At 34.7% G+C, this 6,288-nt stretch overlaps 1 pseudogene; it reads left to right on the forward strand.

The window, feature by feature from the left end:
• LOC107728723 (target of Myb protein 1-like) overlaps window positions 1-6,288 on the forward strand; it is a 16,028-nt pseudogene that overhangs the window by 8,058 nt on the left and 1,682 nt on the right.

The raw sequence follows: 6,288 nt of genomic DNA on the forward strand, positions 1-6,288 counted from the left end.
ATATATATATATATATATATATACACATACACACACACACATAAATTTTGAAAATAACATTTATTTTAATAAATATTAATGCATGTTAATAAATGTTTATATGTGTTTGTGTATGTGTGATTATTATTATTTAGCATATTACATGATATGATGCTTATCACAAAATTAACCCCTAACAGGGTGAGACTTACATAAATAATGTTAAACATTTTTGGTACTAATTCATATTACAGTAAGGTTCAATTTGTTACCATGAAGTGACAGTTAACTGTTTTTTCAGCATTTATTAATCTGAGTTCATATTCATTTTTAAACGTACTATTAATACTTAATATACTTAATATACATAATGTTTGTTCATAGTACATGAACTAATGTTAAGTTATACAACTTAAAATGTAAAACGTGAGTATATGTAGAATTTAACATTAATCATGGTAAATAAATGCTGTAAAATGATTGATTTTATTACTGTATTATTGAATTCTGCTGGTTTCAAGTGTGTTTGTGTTTCAGATGAAGACACTGAAGACTGAACTGGAGGTGGTGCATAATAATATATCGGTGATGTCAGACATGATGAGTCAGATGGAGCCTGCAAGTCTTGAGCCATCGGACACAGAGCTAATACAGGTGGGAATCAAACACACACCCTTACTTTCTTTTTTCAGCATGTACACACTCATCCTCCAGTCATGATTTTAGGCCTATAAATGTGAAGGACTGTTGCTGTTTCTCTTCTCTCTGCCGGTCAGTAGCAGCTCTACTCCATGACCAAAGATATGCAGGGCCGGATGGTGGAGCTCATACCCAGACTGAGCGATGAGAAGCTTATAGAGCAGTTACTCTGTGCCAACGATGACGTTAACACCACGTTTGTACAGTATCACAGGTTAGAGGCAAATTGTCTTGATGACATGATGTTTGTGAACATTATATGAATGTTCATTTCATGCGCGTAGAGACCTGCAAGGTGTAAATGTGTCGTAAAAAATATGGTAAATAAGTATATGACATGATAGTTGATCCAAAAAGACCTTTCGTCTTTCTTGATAATATTAAAAATAGATAAAATACACATCACAGTTGTTAAAGGGTTAGTTCATCCAAAAATGAAAATTAGCCCATAAATTACTCACATGGATAAAGCAGTTCCTTGAAGCTGAAAACATTGAATTAATGAAATAGAGGCCCAGAGTCCTAATCTAAACCTGACTGAAAATCTCTGGAAAATTCTTGTTTACAGATGGCTAAGAAACCCACTACAGTTACTGAACTATGAAAGAGAGTAGAAGAAGAGTGGAGCAAGATCACAGCAGTGCAGTGTGAGAAACTAGTGCTGTCCTGCGGCCGCAGATGTGCTGAAGTTATTCAAAGTGAAGGCCTCTACACTTCTCATTTCTGACAGCTGTAACCCTCCAAAATTGTAGTTGTAATCTTCTTTCGTGCTACAGTGGTTACTGTTCTCTAATTTTGATCACTGTGTTTTCCACAAAAAATAAAGGTTTTTGGTGAAATACCTTGGTTATTTGGTCAAACATGTTAGTATAACAGTGGTATACCCACAGCTAATATTCCTTAAAAAGTAAATAAAAGTTATTTTCAGAAAAAAACAAGTAATTTTGATCTCCACTGTGTGACACAAAGTGGCGATCAAAATTAGAGAACATTATATATATATATATATATATATATATACACATACACACACACACATAAATTTTGAAAATAACATTTATTTTAATAAATATTAATGCATGTTAATAAATGTTTATGTGTTTGTGTATGTGATTATTATTATTTATGATATGATGCTCATCACAAAATTAACCCCTAACAGGGTGAGACTTATATAAATAATGTTAAACATTTTTGGTACTAATTCATATTACAGTAAGGTTCAATTTGTTACCATGAAGTGATAGTTAACTGTTTTTTCAGCATTTATTAATCTGAGTTCATGTTAATTTTTAAACGTACTATTAATAATTAATATACTTAATATACATAATTAATGTTTGTTAATTGCAACTAGCATACTAGCATAGGTTAAACAGACGTCCCTGCTTTCTGGGGACAGTCCTGGTTTTTAGTGTCCTGTCCATGACTTGACCCGTTCCCGGAAATGTCCCTGTTTTACAGCATATTCAAAATACCCACAAAATAATACACTCCAAAAAATCCATAATAAAATAGCCTGCAGGTTACCGAAGCAATTACTGATTGCTTGGTTGTTTTGCTACTTCAGACATTAAGAACTTAACCTTAACAAGAGCAATTATCAAAAGAGACACTATTACCAGAGTGTAGCCACATAACTATTCATGTTAAATTAAAGTAATACTGTTTGTATGTACTAGATAACAGGGCCTGAACAGTGTGTGGAATTGTTTTGCACACAATTTTAAATGTTCCCGAAAACAGACAAACACACATCTCAGTTATTTTGATCTCTCCCCTGCGCTTACACGTGCGTCACTTCTGAGCGGCGCATGCACAAAGCTGACCTCCATACGTCATCCGCCCGGAACGGCTTCCGTGTACAAAAGTGAGCGCAAGCTACATTAAAGTGATTATTACGTTTTTGAATATGGATATTTTTCTTACAAAAACGCATCGATTCGCTACAGAAGAGAAAGTCATATACACCTAGGATGACTTGAGGGTGAGTAATTTATGGGCTAATTTTCATTTTTGGGTGAACTAACCCTTTAAGTCAAACAGTTCCATCACAAAGTTCAATATGTGTTTTCCTTGCTTGTCTCACAGAATCTCACATGCTATAAACACAGATTGCAACTAGCATAGGTTAAACAGACGTCCCTGTTTTCTGGGGACAGTCCTGGTTTTTAGTGTCCTGTCCATAACTTGACCCGTTCTCGCAAATGTCCCTGTTTTACAGCATATTCAAAACAGCCACAAAATAATACACTCCAAAAAATCCATATTAAAATAGCCTGCAGGTTACCGAAGCAGTTGTGTAGTGATTATTTTCACCAATAGAGGGCGCCGTGAGCTACACTGATTGCTTGGTTGTTCTGCTACTTCAGACATTAAGAACTTAAAGGCAGAGTAAGGGATTTCTGGTAGCCAATGTTTATATTTGAAATCACCAAAACAAACACGCCCCTACCCCAAAAGGGTCTTGCCCCTATTTTGATAGCTCCGCCCCACACATACGTACGCAACCCAGGCAACGATTAGTTCTGTGAAACAAAGCAAAACCAATGTTACACCGTGTCTACGGACGTAAGCGGCGCGGCTCAACAAATCCCGACAGAAAACTGCTGCCATCTCTATCTTTCTGTCGCTCGGCTCGGCTAATGTCCGTCCCATGCACTGAACGCGCTCTCCTCCACATCATGAGTAGACACGCCCCTTATTGCTGATTGGCTACAAGTTTGTTTTGCGATTCGGCCCGAATCAGTTTTTAAAGCGTTTTTGAAAAATCATTTACTCTGCCTTTAACCTTAACAAGAGCAATTATCAAAAGAGACACTATTACCAGAGTGTAGCCACATAACTATTCATGTTAAATTAAAGTAATACTGTTTGTATGTACTAGATAACAGGGCCTGAACAGTGTGTGGAATTGTTTTGCACACAAGTTTAAATGTTCCCGAAAACAGACAAACACACATCTCAGTTATAATGACTGGGTGGAAATTAATAGATAAAAATAATCATTGACTAAACAAATACACTAGCAACAATTACATATGCAGAAAGCACATACTTTGTGCTCGAAATAAGCCTAAATTCTATTTAGGGGTAGTAAAGCTCCATTTCAAAAAAACATATACAAAACATTTGAAAAGATAAAAAAATGTAATTACTCTACAGTATATTAACAGTTTGTGCAAATGAAAATATCAAGTACAATTATTATTAAATACAAAAATGTTAAAGATTCATCATGTTCTCTTATTGATTTATTGTTTGTGTTTTTCTAACGTCATAATTTTGAAAAAAATCTGATTTGATCTGATATTTAGCGTACTACTTTATCTTTTCATGCCAGAAATAGTAAGAGTATCCGAGTAAAAACCTTGCCTCCCTGATTACTCCCTGATTGCCACCCGACCTCCAAACCTCAGACGCTCTCTTTATCTGCAGTTTACTGTCAGTGTACTGCCACCCAGTGGACAACAAAAACATTGCATGGTAAAATACAAGAATTGCGCCATGTGTTGCTGTTGGTTATCGTTAACCAAACTATTAAAAACATTTTTGTTAATTGAAATCTAAAATAAAGTGAAATATAAATATTAGATGAAAATTAGAACTGAAATAAGTTTAGGTTGAAGCACTAAAATGACTAACTGTACTATAATACTAAAACTTAGCTAATTCTAAATTTAACAAATTAAACAAAAATAGTAATATTTAGAAAAACATAAAATGAATAACAATCAAAACTGTAAATATAAAAATAAAAGCTCATTCAATATACGAATAAAAACTATAATATTATACAAATAATAAGACTACGATAACAGTCACAATTAATAGCAGAAGTCCACAGTGCCAAATGATCCTAATTAATATTGGCAATTGTGGAAATTAGGAAATATCATATATACTGGAGAGCTCATCTATAATAACAGGGTTCCTATTATTATGGCAAACTTAGACATATCAGGGAATTTTTAAACTTGGTTTTCCAGACTTGGGAAGGTTATGGAAAAAAAGAAAATCCTAAACATTCATGGGCATTTTTATAAATAAATATACATATATTATAAATGTATTAAATATCCTAAAAATTGCTCTTTGTGGATGCTTAAAACTCATAAAGTAAGCGTAAACAATCAGAGAAATCATGAGTTAATTCAATTAATGATGTGTAACCCTGTAATGATGTCACATTTCACTTCAAGTTAGTTCATTTAATCACATAACTCAGTGTTACCTAACTTCTCTTTTTTTTCAGATTTGAAAGACATCTCGACAAACAGAACAGTGCACAATCTGTAAGAATTCATTAATTTGATATGAAATGCACTATAATGACTATATGTCGATTCTTTATTTGATTCATTCAGAATTGATTGTTGTATTTCAGAATCCAGCGAACACAAACCTCATTGACTTGGGTACTTCCAACCAAATAAAGGCAACAAATGGTGCTCATAGCGCAGTCAGCCAATCGACAGTCACCACACTATCCAATCAGATGGCAGGATTGAGTAAATTCCGCTTTTGCTTATATTTCTGAATCATTTATGCTCGCATTTTATTCTAATATTAATCTTCGCAGTTATTAATGCATTATTTGTTGCGTGATTTGATATAGGCACAAAAGCTGATGACATAAAACAAAATAAAAGCAGCTCATCACAAAACAGGTAAGAATTAGAGCAGTAGTTCACCCAAAAAATGAAAATTAGCTGAAAACGTATTCACCCTCAGGCCACCCAAGATGTAGATGAGTTTGTTTCTTCATGGGAACAGATTTGGAGAAATGTAGCATTACATCACTTGCTCACCAGTGGATCCTCTGCGGTGAATGGGTGCCGTCAGAATGAGAGTCCAAACAGCTGATAAAAACATCACGATAATCCACAAGTAATCCACACCACTCCAGTCCATCAATTAATGTCTGAAAAGCTGTGTTTGTAAGAAACAAATCCATCATTAGGGTGTTTTAACTTTAAATGAGTCCATAATCCATAATAATGTTTCCTCCAGCGAAAAAGTCCATCTCCTGTTCTCCTCTCACATCAATATCCAACAACATATTTTGAACTATTTGGACTGTTTTTGCTTGTAAACGTTGCTTGATCTGTGCATATTTCTCTCCTGATTCAGATGAGACCACTTATTCACTGGAGAAAGCAATATTATGAATAGAAGACTCATATTTTAAGTTAAGCACATCTTAATGATGGATTTGTTTCTTACAAACACGCAGCTTTTCGCTTCACAAGACATTAACTGTTGGACTGGAGTTGTGTGGATTATTTGTGGATTATTGTGATGGTTTTTATCAACTGTTTGGACTAGGGATGCGCCGATCCGATATTCATATCGGGTATCGGCTCCGATAGTGCCATTTTTCTCGGATCGGGTATCGGTCAGAGAGGGCCGATCCAAATCCAAGATTTTTTTTTTCTTTCCAGTCAAGCTGTCACTTGATTTGTAAATACATGTCTATGATTTTGCAAAAAGGACTTCCATGATTTTTGCAAAAAGGAAGCCATGTTGCTTCCAGCGCATCATTCTGCACACCGGATGCGCATTGTAAGCGCTTCGTGCTCATAGACTGTATAAAAACAGTTCGTGCTG

Source organism: Sinocyclocheilus rhinocerous, unplaced genomic scaffold, assembly GCF_001515625.1.
Source record: "Sinocyclocheilus rhinocerous isolate Xijiao unplaced genomic scaffold, SAMN03320098_v1.1 scaffold463, whole genome shotgun sequence".
NCBI lineage: Eukaryota > Metazoa > Chordata > Actinopteri > Cypriniformes > Cyprinidae > Sinocyclocheilus > Sinocyclocheilus rhinocerous.